The sequence below is a fragment of the Pleurodeles waltl genome, chromosome 4_1, assembly GCF_031143425.1.
Source record: "Pleurodeles waltl isolate 20211129_DDA chromosome 4_1, aPleWal1.hap1.20221129, whole genome shotgun sequence".
NCBI lineage: Eukaryota > Metazoa > Chordata > Amphibia > Caudata > Salamandridae > Pleurodeles > Pleurodeles waltl.
This window is the reverse complement of record NC_090442.1, coordinates 209,999,913-210,022,710: the sequence shown is the minus strand read 5'-3', so window position 1 is coordinate 210,022,710 and position 22,798 is coordinate 209,999,913. Positions and strand designations below refer to the sequence as shown.

Sequence of the window (22,798 nt, the reverse complement as noted above, 5' to 3'; positions counted from 1 at the left end):
CAGGAGTTAAAAATAAGGTGGCGGACTGTTTGAGCAGATTGCCCTTACCACTTAAAGAATTAGTGGGTGATGACGAAGAGTTCATGGTCGCCTGGTCAGGGAGTTATGATTGGAAGGCCATTAGTTCTGAGGTTTGGAATGAATCTGTAGCAAATGACCCCATATTAACCACGCTTAAACAGTATATTCAAGAAGGTTGGCCAGGGAAAAATGGAATGCCAGCAGAATTCAGAGTTTTCTTTGAGTTACGAGATGAGTTATCTGTAGAACAGGATAAGGTATTGAGGGGTGATAGGATAATTCCACCTGAGAAATTAAGGGACTCCATTATTAAAATAAATCATGAAGGACATCTTGGCATTGTCAAAACTAAAAAGAAAGTTAAGGAGAACTATTGGTGGCCTGGTATGGATGTCAATATTGAAAGAATTGTTAGGAGTTGTGATTTATGCGTGAATGCTGACAAATCGCTGGTGACCTTAAAACCTACTTTACATCCCGTGCCTTGCCCTGAGATGGCTTGGGAAGTTATAGGTCTGGATATAATGGGACCAACTGTAGAGGAGAATGTGCAGTGGTACATTATAGTAGCAGTAGACTACTTCTCAAAGTGGCCAGAGATTAAAATTGTTTCTAAAGCTAATTCAAAGAATGTTCTGATATTCTTGGATGAACTGTTTCAAAGGGAAGGGCTGCCTAGGAAGATAATAACTGATAATGGGGTGCAATTTAAGAGTGAGGAGGTTGAAGAATTTTTTGAGAGAAATGGCATGGAAAACAAGTTAGTTTCTGTTTACCATCCTAGTGGAAATGGAGAAGTGGAAAGGTTTAATCGAGTTATTAAAGATTCTGTACAACTAGCTAAATTTAGAAATGTTGATTGGAAAACTAGTGTTAAGAAAATGATCTGGATGTACAGAACCACCCCAACGGTAACAGGCTATACCCCTTTTACAGTTATGAGGGGTAGAATTCCATTTACAAAGGATAATCAGGGTTGGTTAAGCAAATCTAGAGTAAAAGAATGGTCACCTGTTGAAATTAAGGAGAATATTCAGAAAGCACAGGAGTTGTATAAAACCTATGTGGATTTAAAAAAAGTGGCAAGAGACGTTAGTCTGAAGAAAGGTGATGTTGTTTGGGTTAAACTACCAGGTAAAGTTAAAAAAGGTGATATTAAGTTTTCAGAGCCTAAAACAGTTCTTGAAGTATACAAAAACTCTGCCAAATTAAGTGACGGTCATGTGTGGCATATGAGTCGTTGTACTAAGTTATTGGGTGATGCTGTTGGGGCGAATTCTGCTGTACCTATGAAGAATTATTTGTGGCTAGACCCTGTTTATGAAGACACTTTCTCTGGAGCTGCTAACATCCTAGAAGCTGATTCGGCGTCAGAAGATGTTTTGGACAATTATGACATCCCGGCACAGGAAGTGGAAGTGTCCAAGGACCATCCGGACAATCTTGGAAGGAATGTAACCTACAGGAGCAGATTGGGTAGAATGATTAAGAAACCTTTGCATTTAAAGGACTACATTGTAAATTAGGATCTGTATTGTAAATTAGTTTACTTTGTATCATTTTCCTTCCTTTCCTTCCTTGTGATTTATGTTTTACTTATTGTTTATTTCCCAAAGGGGGAAGATGTGTTGTGTAATGTAGTTCTTACTTAGAATGTAGAGTTAGTGGAATGTTTGTAGTTGAAAGAATGGAATGGGGAGGATGTGGAGAACTGGAGGAAGGGGCAGTTGGAGTTGACCAGGGTGGAGAACAGGCAGACACTGGTGTTGGCGTGCTTTCTTATTTGAATAAACTACAAGGAAACTCAATGCTGTTTGATGAGTTATACTACAACCGCATTGGAGTACTGGAAGCTAGTGTGTGCAAGTGGGTGTACACTAGCCTGCCTGATATCCATGGCACTGCCTAGAGGTGTGGAGCGAGTGATTGCCTGGGATTGACTGTACCACATGGTGGGGGTGCAGTGCACACTGTTTATCATTATGATTGACATTGAAGAGTAGCTTTGCGGCCTAGGCCACAGAGCGATTTTAAAAGTGCTGAGATTCTCTGTATGTACACATTGCTGCCATCATTGGGAACCAGGATGCATCCTATATCTGTTTGATATTGAATTGGGGGTGATTGCTAGGATGGATCTCGTGCTGCCAACGTGGTTGCATGGCATGAGAGTGCTGGGAGGGAAGGTAATATTTTTTCCTCACACGTACATATTTCCATTGTCATATTAACACAGTTGGGCCTAGTACTACTGTTAGATTTTTCATCCTTGGCGTGGTCTCCCTTAACTTTTTGCCTCTGTTCCCCAGGTTGTTGATGTGTGCTGGACTCTGACTTTACTGTTTTATTACTCTGGGCACTTTACCACTGCTAACCAGTGCTAAAGTGCAAGTGCTCCTGTTTAAAATGTGTACGTAATTGGTTCTCCATGATTGGCATATTTGTTTTACTGTTAAGTCCCTAGTAAAGTGCACTAGAGGTGCCCAGGGCCTGTAAATCAAATGTTACTAGTGGACCTGCAGCACTGATTGTGCCACCCACACAAGTAACCCTGTAATCATGTCTCAGACCTGCCACTGCAGTGTCTGTGTGTGTATTTTTACACTGTAAATTCGACTTGGCAAGTGTACCCACTTGCCAGGCCTAAACCTTCCCTTTTCTTACAAGTAAGGCACCCCTAAGGTAGGCCCTAGGTAGCCCCAAGGGCAGGGTGCAGTGTATGGATAAGGTAGGGCATATAGTAATGTGGTTTATATGTCCTGACAGTGAAATACTGCCAACTTCGTTTTTCACTGTTGCAAGGCCTGTCTCTCTCATAGTCATAACATGGTGGCTACCTTTAAATATGATTAAAGTGTAGATTCCCCTAGAGAGTAGATGGACATGTAGAGTTTGGGGTCCCTGAACTCACAATTTAAAAATACATCTTTTAGTAAAGTTGATTTTAAGATTGTGCGTTTGAAAATGCCACTTTTAGAAAGTGAGCATTTTCTTGCTTAAACCATTCTGTGACTCTGCCTTGTTTGTGGATTCCCTGTCTGGGTCAGTTTGACAGTTGGGTTGTTTTTCACCTCACTCCAGACAGTGACACAAAGGGAGCTGGGGTGTAACCTGCATTTCCTGATTAGCCATCTCTGCTAGGAGGGAGGGGTGGAGTGGTCACTCTCATCTGAAAGGACTGTGCCTGCCTCTGACAATGCAGACTCCAACCCGCTGGTGTGTGTCTGAGGCCTTGCCTGGGCAAGGCAGGATTTCACAAGTAGGTGTGAGTCCCCGTTGAAGAAAGGTGACTTCAAAGACTAAAATGGATATAAGAAGGGCACCCAAATCTACAGACTTTAGAAACACTTCTGGAACCAAGAGGAACCTCTGCCTGGAGAAGAGCTGATAGCTGAGGAAGAAGTGCTGCCCTGCCTGTGACTGTGCTTTGTGGAGCTTTCCTGCAGTGCTGCTTCTGCCAGAGTAAGAGGGCAAAGACTGGACTTTGTGTGCCTTCCATCTTGTGAAAAAACTCCAAGGGCTTGATTAAGAGCTTGCCTCCTGTTGTTTGAAGTCTCAGGGACAGCAAAGACTTCTCTCTGCCAGCACCTGGAGTCTCTGGAGAGACTCCTGCTCTGACAAGTGGTGCCCTATACAGTCCCTGGGCCCTTGAAAGGAAAGCTGGTGGAAATCCAAGGAAATCGACTTCGGACGACTCCAGACCGACGCCGCTGCTGAATCCGGTAACGCCGCCTGCACCCAACGCCGTGACCTTCGCTGGAACGCGACGCTCTTCGCAGGCCCGACGCCGCTGCAGCCCCGCTGAAGTCCACGACTCCGTGGAAGTCGCCGCACCATGTCGTGACCGACGCCGCTCGAAGTGCGCGGATTCAACGTTTTGCACGGACGCCGCGATCCCCGACTTCGCGCATCGGCTTGTTTTCACTCTTCACCAAAGGTACTGTACTTGGGGATCTACACGACTCCGTGTCCGGCGCCGCTGGTGTCGGCTTGTTGGGAACGACTCAGTCACGACGCCGTGTTAACATCAAATCGAAGCATTTTGGTTTCTAAGCGCTATTTTTGAGTGTAGTCTCTAAAAATTCATAACTTGACTTGTGTATGTCGTATTTTTGTCGTTTTGGTCTTGTTTTGTTTAGATAAATATTTCCTATTTTTCTAAACCGGTGTTGTGTCATTTTGTAGTGTTTTCATTAATTTACTGTGTGTGTTGTTACAAATACTTTACACCTAGCACTCTGAGGTTAAGCCTACTGCTCTGCCAAGCTACCAAGGGGGTAAGCAGGGGTTAGCTGAGGGTGATTCTCTTTTACCCTGACTAGAGTGAGGGTCCTTGCTTGAACAGGGGGTAACCTGACTGTCAACCAAAGACCCCATTTCTAACAACTACTAATTATATTTCTAAATGTGATTGATGCACAAATGTACATGATGTTCCTGTTGTGTTAAACAACTTGTTTGTGGATTACAAACTTTATTTACATACATCTTGTGTGAAGTGTCTTTTGTGACCTCAGTGTAATTGTTGTGTGGTAGTACTGTGCCATTGCTTTACACATTGCCTCTGTGATAATCCTGACTGTTCTGCGCCAAGCTACCAAAGGGTAAGCGGATGTTATACAGTGAGTGCAATCACCCACCCCTGATGGGAGTGGTGGGTTCTGCCTGGCCCTGGCCTTGCCTCAGCCACCCAGAGCGTGACCCCATCAACACTTCATCCTCGGCAACCTCCCAAGCTGGGGTAGGAACAATGCTACCCCAGAGGACTCAACCAGGGCCACAGGACCTGAGAGTTCTTATATATCTTTTTTCAGGACAAATGCACTGGTCCAGTTCAAAAAGATTAAAATTATCTAGGGTTATACCCAAAGAAATGTCTTTTTATTGATGAGTACCCCTGGTAATGGCAAAAACAGAACGCCTGGTTTACTGATGAAATGCCTTGAATCATCTGACCATTTAGAATCCTCAAAATACCAACGTTTCAATCTATACTCGAGCCCAATGGTCAAAGGTCTTCATCAGAGTAACAGGACTCCCTAGTATGACCACCATTGATGCCATGAGGGAAAATCATTTTTTATCCTACCAGTTCATACTAAAATAGGGCTATAGTTATTGCTGTTTCCCCAGCCCTTATCCCGTACACGATTAGTATATGAAGAGTGAGGGAAATACCTTGATACTCTAAATTTCGAAATCTAGCATTTATAGCCTTATGTTAAAAAAAAAAACACACCACCACAAAGTCACCATTAACAAAAACCCATCTCTCGCCTCTACAGAATATCTACCTCTACATATAAGTGACTTCCACCCACCATCCATATACTAGTATTCTAGAGCAAAAGGTGCTAGCAATGTCATATACTGGTGATTAGAGTATATAGCCATGCACTTACCAAGTCTCATTAAACTACAGACTTAATGGTACAGTGTGGGGGGAAAACCTTCTCTAGTTGCAAACTAGAAATACATGTAGACTATACATCATTATGGAAAGAGTGGAACAACTTATGACTCACCTCTCTGCTCCCTTGAGTGTGTATACCACCCATATGAGTGTATTATTTGTGTGCACACGTCCCTTTCTCCGCCATCTAACTGCCGTAATACTTTGATAATGGCGACCTAGTTACTCTTGCACACATGCCGAAAAAAAGATGTCCATTTTCACTTTTATGCCCCGATATCAAAACATCTGTAGAGCGTGTATAGAGTCATAGGTGAGGTCATAAATCACCCATATGCTACACCCATACCTTCATTGTGGCAATCAAGTCACACTCATCCACTCCCTTTATCAAAAGGCAGCACTACAACTGAACATAGTAATGGATCCCATCCACTGCCCTATCCTCAACACCACCTAGGGCGGGCTGCATACATGTTCATTTTTCACATTTAGTTTTTTTAGACTCAGATCGTAAAATGTATGTTAGACCTGACAGCCTTAGGGTGGTCACCCCTAACTTTTTGCTTGCCTCCCTCCACTTTTTGGACACTGTTTTTGGTGGTTTTAAGACTGACCGCAGAGGAAAGGAGAGAGGAGGGGGAATTTCAATGGCAAGGCTGAACATTGAAGCTCAACAGGAGGAAAGGAGAGCAGAGAGAGAAGCAAAAGCAGCTGAGAGAGCCTTAGCTGAGAAAAAAACTTTTATTGGCTCATGAACTGAGTCTCAAGGAGCTGGAGATCAAGGCGAGACAGTCTGAGCCCACCAGTGAAGGTGGCAGCATACATGCAGGACCTGTTGGGGAGAAAAAGGTTTGTATACCCAAGAATGTGGTGCCAGGTTTTGTGGTGGGAGAGGACATTGACAAGTGGCTGGCTGCCTATGACGTTGCGGTAAGGGCCCATGGGACCTCTGAGGAGCACTGGGGGGCGGCTTTGTGGTTTTATGTACCAGCAGTGGGGAGGGACACACTTCTTCCACTAGCTCCACAAGATAGATATGTCTATGCACCCATGAAAGCTGCTTTACTGGCCAAGTTTGAGCTGACCCCTGAGAAATACCATCAGAGGTTCAGGGACAACACCAAACTCTCAACACAAACTTGAATAGATTGTTATGATTTCTCCAATAAAGCACTGGATGGATGGGTGCAGGGCAGTAAAGTAGATGATTACAAAGGGTAATATGACTTGATTCTGAGAGAGCGCCAGGACTTAGTAGATAGCAAGCCGACTGATCCCAGGAAGCTTGCTGAGGAGGCGGACCTCTGGGTTAGCACCAGAGTGTCCAAGAAGGCACAAAGGTGGTCAGGGTTCCCGACAGAAGAAAGAGGGGGGAGAAAAACTTAAAGATAAGGAGTTCTCAAAAGGCCCCCAAAAGAATTCCAAAGGGGGGGGGTGGTAACCATTCCTCATCTAGATTTGGGAAGAAGCCTGGGTATTTTGATAGAACATTAGGGAAACTCATCCCCAAATGCTTGGAGGGCTACCAGCATGGACACTCTAAGGGTGACTCCCAGTGTTCCAAGAGAGCACAGCCCACTACTGGACAGACACCTGGGTTGGCTAGTGTAGCACTGGGGTGGGGAAGACAGTCCCAGTTAGCTTTGGGGGGCAGGCATCTAACAATGTATATATGACATAATTCGTAATTCTCCCATGTGCCCACATTGTTTTTGCTTTTTAGGCCCCGGTCTTAATATGTATAGATGGCATAGTTCATCCACCCACGTGCCAACATCGTACATCAGACCGATTTCATTACTGGTGGATGCGTCATTCTCACACACACACTAATTTCAGAAGCTCATTTTCCGTTTCTGTGCCCCCAGGGTAGAGCATGCGTGTAGTGTTGCGCCAGTTATGCAGCTGGTTGCAGGCACTACCATGTTATAAAGTGAAGTATCAAGGGAGTCGGTTAGACTCCCCTTTGTGCTACAGTAAAGTGTTGCCACCCCGTGGTCACGTGTGAAACAGATAATAAAGTCAAGGTGGCTGGCAGTGGTTGGGGTTCAATGATGCTCACGGATGTGAGCGAGAAGCTGCATCGCTGAGCCACCTGTTAAAACAAAACAAGTGTCAGAGCATTATCACTGCGCTACCTGTGTGCCACATTCCCCGCACCGTGATACTACATTGGCAATGAGGGGGTCACTCCCACACTCACTGCAGTCTGCTCGCTGTGGCGGCCGCACACCTCGCTACAGTGCTCGTGCCACGCGCTGTTGAGGCAGCGCACCTTGCTCCAATGGTCATTTTGGCAGCTGCAGTATCCTGTGGCTGATCCCCCGCTGGTCTGCCAGAACATTTTGTTCGTTCACGGTGCGGCCACTCCCAGCCGATGCCCAGGAGTGCCAGGCCTGCCTCATCGTGTCTGCATCAGTCCATCGCAAGCGTGCAGGCGGCTCAGATTTTTCTCCAGCCAGCAGATTCCACAATCTGGCAGTCCTGAAAAAATAAATAAAATAATCATAATAATAATTATAAAATTATATCGACAGCAGTTGAAACTTACCAGCAACAAGGGAGACCGTGTCAGCGTGGCACCCAAAAAATAAAAGGGAAAATAAGAGAAAGAAAGCGTAATGCAGAAGCGGAGCAAACCAGAGGTCAGATCACCCCACATAAAAGTTTAACAGTGACCCACACAACCAAACACAGCAAGATGTCCAGCATACCACCTGTTGAACCGTTCGTCATGGAAGGAGCTCTGTCTGCGCAAGCGCTCAGATGGAAAAACTGGGTTGAAACAGTCCTATTATTCTTTGAAGCTACCAAGGTTGAAAACGCACAAAAAAAAAGAGTCATAATACTACACCTTGGAGACCAAGATATATACAAAATCTCCAAAATACTTATTAAAGCCACCCCCAAGACCCACCTAACTATCATTGCTGCCCTCAACATGCATTTTGTGCCAATTGCTAATAAAGACCATAAGCGCTTCATCTTCCTTCAAGCCAGGCAGCAAGCCGAAGAGTCAACTGAGTTGTTCTACATGAGACTGAAGGAACTGGCTAACACGTGTGAGTTCGCAAACGAGACTGAAGAAATAAGGGGACAGATAATTCAGGGGTGGGTCTCGGCGAAGTTACAAGAGAGAATTCCAGAGGAGTCCTGAAGATCCCTAGCGGATATCCTAATGATGGGAAGGACGAAAGAACGATCCAAAGCTTGTGCATCACACATGGAAGCGGTGCTACGCAGACCAGTCAAAGCAGAGCTGGTCAATGCGGTGATGTGCTCACCTGCCAAAACAAAGCCCAGGAACAATCACCCACTCACCAAAGCGTGTGGGTACTGCGGAGGGCCACCACACAGTTCCACCGACTGCCCAGTGAGGGGAAATCTATGAGCTGGGTGCTGCAAGATCAACCACTTAGCAAAAGTGTGCAGATCCACAAAACCAAGAGTAGAGAGCACCACAATCAAAGCTGCCTTGAGTGCACCTGAGAGGAACAGCAACATGGACGACGACGGCAAAGAGGAACACATCATCCACTCATTAGTCACAGTCGGGGGCAGCCATCCAGTCTTTTAAACAACTGCCACGGTGCCAGATACTAGTGGGCGATCACCCTACTCTTGCCGTGGTGGACAAAGGGGCCTCCATCAACATCATGTCCTCTGATTTGCATCACCAGATGACTCCAGCCCCCAGTATCAAACCTGCAAAAAATAAGGGTTTACGCCTACGGACAAAACACGCCGCCTGCCCTGTGAGATTGTTTCAGGATCACCATTGCCTATGGGCCCTGCTCAGTAGGTGCCCAAGTGTATGTTGTGGAGGGTGGTCATGGGATGCTGGTAGGATGCCAGACAACAGAAGCGATTGGCATAATCACTTTCACATTTGGGGTACACCAAGAGTCAGTGACAGACATCCTGAGCCGCTTCCCAGAAGTGTTTGATGGAATTGGTTGTCTACGAAGCAAGGAAATAGTCTGCACATAGATGAATTTATACAGCTAGTAGCACTCAGACATCAACGCATTGCTTTCCATCTAATGCCGCAAGTGGAAAAGGAGTTAGAAAAACTCGAAGCAGCAGGCATAAATCGAGAAAATGACCAAGCCCACATCCTGGGTATCCCCAATTGTTGTCGCCCGGAAACCCAAGCAACCCAGTGAAGTGAAGATATGTGTGGATATGTGCCTTCCTAATGTTGCAATCAAAAGAGAAAGGCACCTGACCCCCACGATTGATGACCTGATAGGCGAGCTAAGTGGGGCATGCTGGTTTTCAAAACTAGACTTGCGATCTGGATACCATCACCTCGTCCTGGCCAAAGTGTCTCGATACATCACGCCTTTTTCCACGCAGATAGGCCTCCAGTGCTACAAACGACTCCGTTTCGGTATCTCAAGCGCCACCAAGGTATTCCAAAATGTGATCCAGGAACCACTGGCTGGCCTCCCGGGAGTTATCAACATTAGTGACGACATCCTTGTGTATCCCTCAACTGTTTCTGATCAATAGAGCAGGCTGGGAGGAGTGTTACAGCACATTAGGGACTCTGGTTTAACGCTCCATCAAGGAAAGTGTGAGTTTCTCAAGCAGAAGATCCACTTCCTTGGATATGTGTTCTCCTCAGACGGAGTGGCACCTGATCCCGAGAAGGTGAGAGACCTCAAGGAAGCACCTCCTCCCACACCTGTGACAGAGATCCGCAGTTTCCTAGTGATGGTGAGCTACTGTGGGTGTTTTGTTTCATCCAGGAACTGTCAACATTAATTCAGCCTCTCAGTGAATTGACGGAAGCCTCAGAGCCCTGGTCGTGGAGGCCCACGCAGGAGCGGCTTTCAAAGCTGCTAAGAACGCTCTCTCCACCGACACCATTCTCCGGTATTTCGACCCCCGCAAGGAAACAACCATTGTGGTGGACGCTAGTCCCAAAGGTTTGAGGTCGGTACTTTTCCAAAGACAAACCAACCACAAATGGTCACCGATAGCGTTTGCCAGCCGGTACCTGACCGACACAGAACAACGTACTCGCAAATTGAGAAGGAGGCAATTGCGGTACAGACATTTCCATCTGTATGTGTATGGACACCCATTTATGGTAACCACTGATAATAAGCCCTGCATCCCTCTGTTTAATGGGACAGCTTCAAAGCCACCAGCCCGAATAGAGAAATGGCTACTTCAACTGCAAGAATACAGATGCTGCATCGAATACAGACCTGTGTCCAATAAACCCTCTGATTACCTGTGTCGACACCCTCGGGCAACCACAATGGCAGAATTTGAGGACACTCAGGAAGTGGAATAATATGTAAGGTACGCAGCTGACAGGTCTCGACCACTACCTCTCTCCACTGAAGTCATACGCCAGGTGACACACCAAGACGAGTGTATACAGAAAGCATTTGAAGTAGTCCAGTCAAATCAGAGGCTTTCTGTGAAGAAACAATTGTCACTACTTGGCCTAGATTCCAAACGCGAAATGGAGAGTCTCTACCATGTCAGACAGGAGTTGTCTGTTGACCCTGACAGGTGTTTGTTGAGAGGACACCATTTGGTAATTCCCTCCTCTCTCACTGACCACGTAATACAACTAGCCCACAATGGGCACCTAGGGATGGTGAAGGCGAAGGGTCGGCTGCGAACCAAAGTTTGGTTTCCCTTGATGGATGAGAAGGTCCAGGAGCTGGTATGTTCCTTTGGGTGGTGCTAAGTTTCGGGAGAGCCTACTGGACATGCCCCCGTAGAGACGGAAGCGGGGCCACAACAACCTTGGATTTCGGCCAGTCTAGACTTTGGGAGCCTTCCAGATGGAAGGCATACCATGGTAATAATAGATGACTTATCGAAGTACCCGGAATTCGAAGTCATCTCCACTTTGATGGCTGACAGTGTGATACCAAAAATTTAGAAAATTCTAGCCACCCCTGGCCTATTATCAGAGTTAAAGACTGACAATGGACCTCCTTTCCAGAGTCATGACTTTGCATCTTATCTCAAAACGAGGGGGATTCAACACAGAAAAATCATCCCCAGATGGCCTCAGGCGAATGGTGAAGTAGAATGCTTCATAAGAACATTGAATAAGGTTATCCGGATATCCTCTGCAAGTGGGCAATCCCCTGAATATGTTGTATATGCATTTTTGAGAGGCTACCGCCAAACTCCCCACTCCACAACCGGCCGGGCTCCAGGGCGTGTCTCCATCAGGCGTGTAGTAACAGACTCCATTCCCCACCATTGTGGATGCTTGACCCGATAAGTGACCGACAAGTACACCAGAAGAGGCTAGACAAGAACCAAAGGGCCAGTTGATGCCGGATTGCCAAGAGCTCAGACCTGCAGGTGGCGACCTAGTGCTTCTCAAAGATCAGTCCCCAGGAAGTAAATTCTGCTTGCCTTTTGGACGACGTCCTTGTAAGGTTGGATGTTGGTGCGGCCGTCACTCGGAACGTTTCCATGTTCAAACGATTCTATCCTCTATCTTGTCCGTAGGGGTCGGAATCCCTGTCCCATTTCCCTGACAGTGATCAGGGTTCTGTATCTGGGGATAGTGATGTTCTCCCTACGCCTTCATCTTCTAATTCAGCAGAATCCCGCTCCACTTCCGAGAGGACCAGAATTACCCTGTTTTCCAAAGGGGAACCAGCCGACGACCACACAGACAGGTCCATGCCACCAGATATGAGCTACGAGGCAACCCGGCTCTTTCCCAGAAGTTGGGGGGATCAGTTGCCATGAGACATTCATATTTTATGTGATTGTCTGATGCCTCTGTATGTTTCCATTTTGTTGTTTGTTTGGTTTTTGGGAGGAATGTAGTGTCACGCTAGCGGGTCACGGGCACTACCGTTTTGTAAAGTGAAATATCAGGGGAGAGTCGGTTAGACTCCCCTTCGTGCTGCAGTAAAGTGTTGCAAACCTATGGTCACATGTGGAGCAAATAATAAAGTTCAGGTGGCCAGCAGGGAGGGGGGGTGTTCAATGATGCTCACGGACGTGAGCAAGAAGCCACATCAGGCGAGCCACCTGGTAAAGCAAAACAACTGTCCATGCAAAATTATTAATGCGCTACCTGTGCGCCCCATTTCCCGCACCGCAAAACTACACATGCATAAAGTATAGTTTGTGAACCACCCGTTAGTTCACACCTGTGCATTCATTGTCTCAATAAATCCCCACACATTCACTTACTTTGTCAAGAGGTTAAACGTTGCCTATGCACCTAGTCAGGGCTCCTCTTCCACTGCTGTATAGTCAATGCCCTGCTCTATTCGGGCTTTGTTAAAAAAGAAAATCCACCTGTCACGTATGTTCACTTGCGGGGCTGTCAGCAAGAAATACAGCTCAGCTGTGTGGACTCCTCCGGCTGTTGACATGCTCACAGTGGTCGCCGGAATTTGTAGTCAGGCTATCCCGCAACGATGTGGCCAAGCTTTGCGGGGTGTTCTGACTATGGCCACTAGGACTTGTAGTCCCTGTCCAGACGTCTCGTTCACTTTGTTAACGGGTGACATGATGTATCTGTCCCCATAATGGTGTGTCAGAACCCGTAACTCAAGCCGCTCTGTAGCTACACTATATGGGACAGATGGGACTTGTAGTCTGAACAGGGGACCTAGAGATTTATGGCTGATGGGGGTAATGTGAATTCCCACTGTACCTTGATCTATTGAACAATTACTATCCAGATAAAGCTGATAAGGACACCATACAATTTTTTTAAGGAAATGCTGAGGACCATGGTGCTTAGAGTCCATATCCATAGCCTCCACTCCCAAAAAAGGTTTAGGCAGAATCTTAAATTAGTTTTTGTTTCTACAAATATTATTTATGTGGAATTACTTTGAATACCATATGACTTATTTCTGTAGTGTAAATCTCTGTGTGAGGACTATTCCTATACTACCCAAGCTTATAATTGACATCCCTAGTGTGATTTCCACATTATTTCTTCCTACATGAAAAAGTGCAGCTGTGGCCTCATTTTTAAAGTTATGGAGGGTTAGATCTGTGTCTATGAACCTCAGGCCCATCAAAATTATTCATACCATGAGACATCATCACTGCATTATTATTGGCCTTGTTACAAAAATTACAAGACGAAGCAGTGTACCCATGTCAGCAGCCAGCGAACCCATTAGAGTTTGGTCCATTGTACCTCATCATTCAAGCCTCTACTGGATGTACCTCGTCGGTATGTCGATCTCTGTTCCATGTAAAAAAGCCTATTGTTTACGTCAGAGTCACATGGAGCTATTTGTTCTATGATGGTGCATTCCAAATTGTACTCTTATGGTTATTTTCAAGAAAATGTCTCATGAGCTTGGTTGTATTTTTTAGGCATCTGTTAGTACTCCTGTGCTCATTAATCCAAACTCTTATCTTTTGTGTAGTCATAACCACATATCTCTCACCACACAGACATGTGAGCAAATATATCACATTGGTTGACTCACAATTTGTAAAACCCTTAAGGAGCCAAGGGGTGGAAAGACCCAGATCCAGTTGCTTTGCTCTTTTTGTGAATCTGAAGACATTACAGTGTCCACACGGGACATGTCCTACTACTGGTGGTAGATTCCAATGTTTTGGAATGTTAGTTCTGATCTTCTGACGCTTCGGGTGTGTATGAACAAATTCGTTCTTTATGTATTTTCCTCTCTTAACTGAGAACGTAGGCTTCTCCAGTCTTAATGATCCTGATTAGAATGTTACAGTGTATTTTTAGCTATTTTTTAACTTTATTGGAGTGTAACCTGAATGTAGTCACAAATCAACTGTTCAGGACTTGGTCTTTGTGTATTTTGTAATAGGACCTCGGAGTGTTGGATGCCCTTTACTGGGCCATGCGGATCACTTTACTTGGACAGTTTTTCTCCCTAAGTTTTGCAGTTAGATGTTGAGCATGCCATTTGTAATCCTGTTTTTCAGAGCAGTTCTGTCACAACCTGAGAAATTGGCCCACCGGTAGATTGTTCCTCAAAGCCTTAGGGTGGTTGCTATCATATTGCATCAGATTGTTCCATCTGTGGGCTTGCAGTAAACTTCGCTCTTCAGAGTGTTATCTCGTGGTCTTATCATGAGGTCCAAGAAAGGAATCTCTGCATTTGCTCAAAGTCAATGTGAACTTAAGGAACACATTTGTTCCATTAATACACAGTGGGAATTAAATAGCTGATTCTTCTGAGCCTGTCCAAATTACGAATATATTGGTGATATGTTGTTCCTTTATATTGTCAAGGTATTGATTGACATCAGTGTAGATGTATTCCTTCTCAAAGGAGCGTATGTTAGGCAAGCCACACTTGGGACCAAGGTTCTGCCCATAAATGTTGCATGGGTCTTTAAGGAAAAGTAATCCTCAAACATGAAATAATTCGTCATGAGAGCTCCATGTGCTCAATCTATCACTAACGCCTTAGGTGTTATGGAAGTCCATTCTTGTTATGATAGTAAGTTATCAAGCACTCTCGAGGATTCCTCTTGTGGTATACTTGTAAGGAGGGCTTTAACTGGTGTCATCAGAAATTGGTTTCTGGGATCAAATGGTATGTTGTTCAGTATGTTGAAAATATAATTAGTATCCTGTACAAAGGACAGAATTTTGCTTACCAGAGGTCTTAAAAATGGTCCACAAACTTCAACAGTGGTTCCAATGCTGATTCTGTGCCTGCTACAATCGTGTGCCTGGAGGACACATTTTACCTTTATGGATCTTGGGTAAGATGTAGAAATATGGTAACACCGGATTGGAGTCGATCAAAAATTATGCTTCATGCTTTGTAATCCATTCATTCTCTTCTGCCTCTTATACCATGTATGCAATGTCATCCACTATATTTCCTGTGGGATCCTTAGTCAATTTTTAAATAATTTCTGTTGTCATTTAATTGTTTTTTTGCATTATTGTCTCTACATCTCAACTGCTAATACTGCCAGAGCCCCACCTTTGTCTGCTGGTTTTATTATTATTTCAGAATCTTATGTCAAATCTGAAAAGGCCTTCAACTCCACATTAGATGGGTTGTGAAAATGCCTATCATTCTTTTTGTTGAGAGACTCAATCTCTTTTGTCTCTGCATTTTCAAAGGCTTGTACCTCAACTGGTAAAGTGTTGGTTGGTGGATTAAACTGTGATTTCCTTTCCAGGCCTTTGTTGGTCTCCTGGTTTATCTTTGAAGAAGGCTTTCAAGTGATTGACCCAAAAGAACTCAGCCATCTCTTTTCTCAATTGGAAAATGCCATGTTTCTGTATAGGGATATATCCTAATCCTTTGTTCAGTACTTTGAGTTGTAAATCGGTGAGTCTTTTGTTGCTGAGATCGACTACTACTGCCTCTCTCTGCTTGTCACTGGTTATGGAGATTGTTCTCTTTGTTGTTCCAATGCACTCTGTGGTCTTCTTCCTCCGCCCCTCCCTCAGCCCCTTGCTAAAAAAATGGCATAGGTGGTTAAAACCATGGTACATTGCCAATCGGAGTTTGTAGAGGGGTCCTTGGTAGAGGTTCCATTCCATCTGTGACTGTTATAACTGTGGTGGACCAAAGTACTATTTATGGTACTGTCCTCTTCTGTTCCTCCCCCTCCTCTTGTTCTAGGATTAGGGTACTTAGATTCACTTTAATCTGACTCAGAACTGGAGCGTCTTGCAGAAGAGCTATTTGATTCCTCACTCTTCTTACTCTGGAAGTCCAGTTTGGAATAGGGAAAGACCCTTCCATGGAGAATTTTCTCAGATATTTCTGGAACATTTGTATTTTTGATATCAATAAGTGTTCGTTGAACTCATTTATGACTTTATTGGTCTCTTCCAATTTCTTTTTAAACACAGTGTTGGACACCTGTGTTTTTAGTGCTGTCTCACTGGTCTTGATTTGAATCAGTAAGGCATCTGAGAGTCTTTTCGCAATCCGTATAATTAAGACTAAAAAGTCCCTGGTGAACCTCCATGCCACCAGTGACCAGTTCTTCCTGAACTCTGCATCCTTCATGAAGATCCACAGTTCCTTTAATTCAATAAGTCCTTTTGGTGCCACATTGCCTCTTACGAAAATACTCAGTCATTAGCAGACCACGAAGTAATGTTTTGATCTGTGTGTGTTTAATTTCCATCAGTGCCTCCGAGTCATTCATATTGGTGATGGTTTGACTGATAGTTGTGTCACTTAAATATGGTGGTGCTGATAAAATAGAGGACGTTACCTCATCGTCAAAGGCTAAGCCTTCCACTAGGTTCATTGAGTCATCTGACCACTAGGATGGAGTGGTAAGATAAAAAGATATTATCCTGCATGGTATGAATGGTTATTATACTAGGGAGTCCTATTACCCCCATGAAGACCTTTAACCCCTTGGGCTTGAGTATAGGTCGAAATATATTGACATTTTAAGGATTGTCAATGGTCAGATGATTCATGGCAAGTATCTTGTGGGTTTATTGCTTAGCTAAAAGGAGGATATACTTGAGATAACACCTCCTTCGCTCCAGTAGGGGTTTGACAACTCTGAAAATGCCACTTTTAGAAAGTTGGCATTTTCTTGTCCTAACCATCTGGTGCCCTCAGCCTGTTCGTGGTCAAATGACTAGGCATAGCTGGCAGTTGGTCTTTTGTGTATTGTTCCCAGAGACTGAGACAAAGAAGCATAGGTGTTGGCAGGATGGGCCATCTATAACTTTATGAGAGAGAGAATTTGTCACCTAAAATATTTGCACATTAGAAAGGCTCAGACAAGCTGGGGCCTGGGCAGGAGGGCAGGACATTCAAAACACCTAAAGGGGTGGAAACGTCTAGAACCTTCTCCTACTTCAAAATAGGCACAGGGTATAAATATTGGCCCCTCAGACTTTACTCATCAGTACCTATCTGGACCTGCTACAAGTAGGACTGCTACTCTGCTGTCCTGTTACGCTGCTGCCCTGCTGCTCTGCTGCCTGAGTGAAAGGACTGGACCACCACCTTGAACCCAGGGCCGCCACAGTGACTCCAAAGGTAGTTAGCGGGCCTCCTGATCAGAGCTTCAGGGACAGAAAAGGCTCCAACCGTCTTTGACCCAGTGACTGGACTTAGGGCCTGATTACGAGTATGGCAGTCCGACCGCCACATAACTACCCTGGCCGTCTGACCACCAGGGAACCACCAGCTCCACCAGGATCTTAGATCCTGGCGGTGTGGCAGTGGCAGACATCCCAATCCTGCAGATTACGACCTCTTTCTCTGCCAGCCTTTTCATAGAGGTAACACCGCCATGAAGAGGCTGGTGGAGAACAGGGGCAGGGGCCACAGGGGGATCCCTGCACTGCCCATATACTTGGCATGGGCAGTGCAGGGTCCCCCTGCCCAGCACCGACGCAATGTTCACTGTCTGCTTTGCAGACAGTGGACATTGTGAGGGTGCTGGTGCACCCTGCAGGTGACAGCATTGCTGCCGGCTCGATTATGAGCCACAGACTGTAGACTGTTTCCCTCTAGGCCAGCTGGTGAAAACGTAGGTTTCCATCCACCAACCTAGCGGGAAACCCTTAACTTCGGCAGGGAGATCACGATCACCACTTTTGTGGCGGCCACCGTGCCGGGAGTTTGGTGGATGGAGTTTTCCATCCCCCAAACTCTTAATGAGGCCCTTAGTCTGCTGTGAGTCTTGCTGCCCCCCCCCCCCCCCCACAGTGGTGCCACCCCAGTTCGGGACCTCGGACGGGGGCCTGAAGGTTCTCCTCGATGCAGGATCTACCAACGCTCCCCAACCAGGATTTAAGGTACACTTGTTCAGCTGGCCTAAGTTGGTCCCTGTAGCTGGCCTGCTCTGCGTTGTATTCAGCCTGAACTTGTGACTTTGCCCTGATCTGGCACAATCAGATAACCATATTTGGCGCTTTGTGCTTCTAGGCACTATTTTTACGTAAAACTTTGAAATTGCATTCCTCCAGTTCTACTTATTGGATTATTGTAATTTATTAAATTTTAGTAATTGTTTTGATTGGCATGGGGTTTCTCTTGTGTTGTGTTTTCTCTTTACTGTTATTTGAAGTGTGTACGAATACTTTACACATTACCTCTAAGTTAAACCTGACTGCTTTGTTTCAAGCTACCAGATAGTTAAGCATGGATTAATCTTGGTTTTGCTTGTGTTTTACCCTGACAGAGATTGTGCTTGCTGCTTGAGCAGGGTTTCAACCCCCTCAACCAGTTTTTCAATTTCCTACATACAGTAAATAACAAATAGTCAAATTATCATAAACATAGGATATAATATGCACAACATGTATACAATCAGTTAAAAAATTTGAAATACGAAGTACAGTAGCATCCCAAGCCCACATTTCAAAGTGAGCAGTCAGCTAAAACTACCAACTTTCCTCAATGAATTATAATTTTTTTAAATGTAAATAGTTGTTTAACTTTTTTTAAAGCCTGAAAGGGATGTAATATTCTACAGGTCATTTCTAATATTATTCCAGGGTTTGGTGCAAGCTGTCAGACGATAGTGCAGATGTTGACTGAGGTTATTGTTAAGCTGTAACAGCTTTCATGAAACAGATAAATCTATAATTTTCAACAAATGACTGATTCAAGGTCTCTTGCTCTCTCTTTTGCTCTGTGTGTCTCTCTCTTCTCTCTTCCTCTCTCTCTCTCTCTCTCTCTCTCTTTCTCTCTCTCACATACACACGCTCTCCACCCAAGTATCCTGGAGACGTTTTGCCGAAATGAAGCTGACATCTCATAATATGTTTAAAGACTGGCTTAAGTGACATAACACAGTGATGCTGGATGAATTATTACATTGCTGAAGTTGCCAGTTCGAAATACTTCTGCAATTTTCAGATTCAAACATTTTAGCTTTAAACTAATCAACATTCTAAAAACCACGCAGTTAGAGGCTGCCTCCATTAAGTTACACATTTGTATGAGAGAAGGAATGTTGTAAGCATGGCTGAAGTGGCTCATAGGACACCATGTAAACAATATCATCAAAATGATGCTGTACAGCAGTGTACATTTATAGTAATTGCAATAAATTGGAGTATTAGATGAGTAGGGTTAGAAGTCACCTCAAAGAATAATCAGAATCCTTGTCAGGATGGATCATTAAGGTTACTAATAACCCTGTGCTTAACCCCCTGGTAGCTTCGCACAAAGCAGCCAGGCTTAACCAATTTAGAAAAATAGAGAATATTTTAATAAATAAAATGACACCAAAAAGAGAACCCCACAATAAGAGCTGGAGATAAGAATTAAATGAGTTTGAATTAAAAATAGAGCTAAAAGGCACAAACCACCAACTGTTTGCTGATTATGCTAGACTGGGTCAATGTCAAAAGTTAAGGCTGACTGCGATTGATCACCCATTGAGGACAGGGCCCAGGTTTGTCCAGGTGGAAAGTTTACCTTATGACTTAGAAACTTTTATGGAGAAAAAGTGGTCATCGACAAGTCATCGGTGGGGCAAGTTGCCAGCTGAATTCGAGGCAGGCCTCAACTATGGCAGGCTGTTGAAGCATGGGGTCCTGGTGTGGTCATAAGCTAAGAAGCTCTGAGTGGACGAAGTTCGGGGTCTGTACCAGAAAGGCCTCTATGCGATTGGCTTGCTGTCGGTGTCGCTGAAGCCCTCTATGTTTGGACTTAGAAACTATTCTGAAAGTCATATCTCCTTCAGTGGGACAAACCAACAAGTTGAGGCCGACCGGCGTTTTGAGTCCACCCTAACACCAACCAAGGGTCAGGACTTGGTGGACACTACTTGGGGTTATGGCTCACACCAGTAGAGGCCAGCCGCAGGGTCCGGGACACTGGTCAGCTGGGCAGTTTCAAGGAGAGAGGCATCTGGAAGCTTGCCTGTCCTTGTAGCTCAAGCAGAAAGTCAGCCAACTGTCCCTAGGAGTCACTTCTGGGGTTCTGAGTTCAATGAAATAAACAAATTCCCCCAAGGGAAAATAATGCAATCACCCCACACACTCACAATCACTGAATCTCTCAAATGATCAATCTCAAAACAAAGGAATCTACAGTTCTGAGTTCAATGCAAGCAGTTCCAGTCTTCTTTAAGATTCTTCTCCAAGCAGGCCAGTCCTTGATCCGATTCCCCACATGTCCAGAGGTATTTGTGTTTTACTGTAAACTGTTCTACAGTACCCCTCTTTCTCTAAATCCAACATGGCAGAACCCTTTTTCCCTTGGCCAGAGCTCCCTGTGCCACCCAAAAGTGTGGCTATGATAATGAGCAAACCCTCCCTTGTGGTCACTCCAGACCAGTTCTGGGGCAGCCTCCCTACCCCTTGGCTACGTTATATAGGAAGACAAAATGGAGGCAATGGAGGCAGGCCTGGATGTGAGCTACATCTGCCAATTACAGGGTAGGCATCTTTTGAAGTGCAGGAAAAGACTGGGCATAGTCCCAAGGCCGTCCTTGAGAAAGAAAAACACATTCCTACCACCAGGCCCATTGCCCACTGTCAAGGAGCAATCCTCATCTCACCATAGAGGAGCCATAAGCAGGCTGACCCCCGCTCAGAATGGATACTAGAAAATTATGTTGGTCAAGTACAATGGGCAGTGAGGTCTAAAATTGTATGATTTTGTTACAGAGATAAAGAAAAGGTAGGGTAACGTATTGTTATAGTTTAATGGTGATTAGCCTAGCTTTAATTATAAGAAACTCTGATAGTTTATTGAAATCAAGGAGAAGAGTATACTATACCTGTCTCTTTTTTAATGTCAGCTTCTAGTAGCAATAAAGTTATAAAAAAGTTAAGTCACAGGCCATATTCATAAAAGGAACCAGCTTCTAGTAACTGTTTCATCATTGCAAATACCAGCAAAGAAGAACTATCTAGTGAAACCAAGTATGGAAGACTTGTCCAGTTTGAAGCAGAAGAAAATCAGTTGTAATCAAGACTGAATGACTGTCAGGCTATTAAGAGCAACTTGCAAGGAAGGAAGAGGCAGTTGTGTGGGGGATGGAAGTCTTGGAAGACGACAAGCAAAGCAGATGTCTGTATATAAACAATAAATAACTATAAAGACAGATGTTGGCAAAAAACTATGAGAGGAAGTATGATAGGTGTGTTTAAAGCCCTTTCAAGATCTACCAACCAAGTGATTCACTGGCTTCAGGTAGAAGGTCTTGAACGTGGTGGTGCTGGACCAATCCACAACCCTTTGGATGTGCTTTAAATTCAGTGCAGCTCAGAAGACTTTCAATGCCATAGCGCTCCTTGGGGAGTGGACCTTCAAAAGCGATATGTTACCGTACAAACATAGTGAGCGAGGGTCAGACAAAATAACATATTGTGGGTCTCCTGAATGAGATTAGAAGTCATTAAGAAGTGGAGGCCCTGATGAGAATGGTCCTCAAATAGTAATCCCTTTGACAGCCTATGCCACACAAAGAGAGGAGAGAGGGAAAGTTAAGATAATGCACTGAACGGAGCTGGGGCTCTCTTGGTCCGAGCTGAAACATAGGACATGGCTCTACCTGAAGAGGAATGTAAGCCATACATTGTTAAAGCCTCAATGACAGAGACACTTCTGCAAGAAATAAGAAAAAGAGAGCAACAAGCTTGAGATAGAGAGTCCATTAAGAAAAAAAGTGGAGGTGGGAAAAGAGAGAGAATTTGAAAAATATCCAACAAAGACAAATATTGGTGGAATGGGGCACCTTTTAAGGTAAATCCATTTCATAAGGTCCCTAACTATGAAGACAGAACTTCAGAGGAGTAGATAGGATGAGATGAAAAGTAGACATTGATCATCCCATTCCAAATGAAAAGCCTTTGCATAAAAGGTCTTAAATGAAGTTCACAATGGAGAAGAAAAGGGAAGCATGTGGTTCTGTATTCTGTTCCAATCAACAACAAAGCCAAGTGGATGTGGTTGATATATAGGCATCTCAGGTTCCATCAGCTCATGACTCATTCACTTAGTCGAAAGCGAGACCTGAAAGACCAAGCCATTGTCAAAACTGCAAGAGATTTTCCAGCTGCAAAAGGTTCAGATTGCCTTAAAAGGTCAGGCCATGGCAAAGTCTTCCCTGTGCTCAGGAAAAAAGGGCCAAACAGTGAAAGATGGTGGGGAATATACATTAACAGTTTTAGTACATGGGGGAACCACACCTGAAAAGGTGAATTTGGAGGGAGCAAAGTCAGTCTGAAGAAAAAACATGCATGGGAAGAGGTAGACAGCTAGGGAGCTGGAAGAGTGAAGATATGATCTGTCTTGCAAGAAGCAATCCACAGTCTTCCCGAAACTAACTGCCTGTTGATAAGCATAGAAAGCTGGCAATCCAAATGGACCAGAGTTTGAAGACAAAATTATGCTCCCCTCACTGGCGTTACAGGAGAACCAATCTATTGTTGAGTTAGAC

General features: G+C 44.7%; 1 protein-coding gene across 4 annotated transcripts in view; it reads left to right on the top strand.

The window, feature by feature from the left end:
* The window catches only part of IQSEC3 (IQ motif and Sec7 domain ArfGEF 3), an 892,834-nt gene that overhangs the window by 344,473 nt on the left and 525,563 nt on the right, over positions 1-22,798 (top strand). The gene's annotated exons all lie outside the window — the stretch shown is intronic.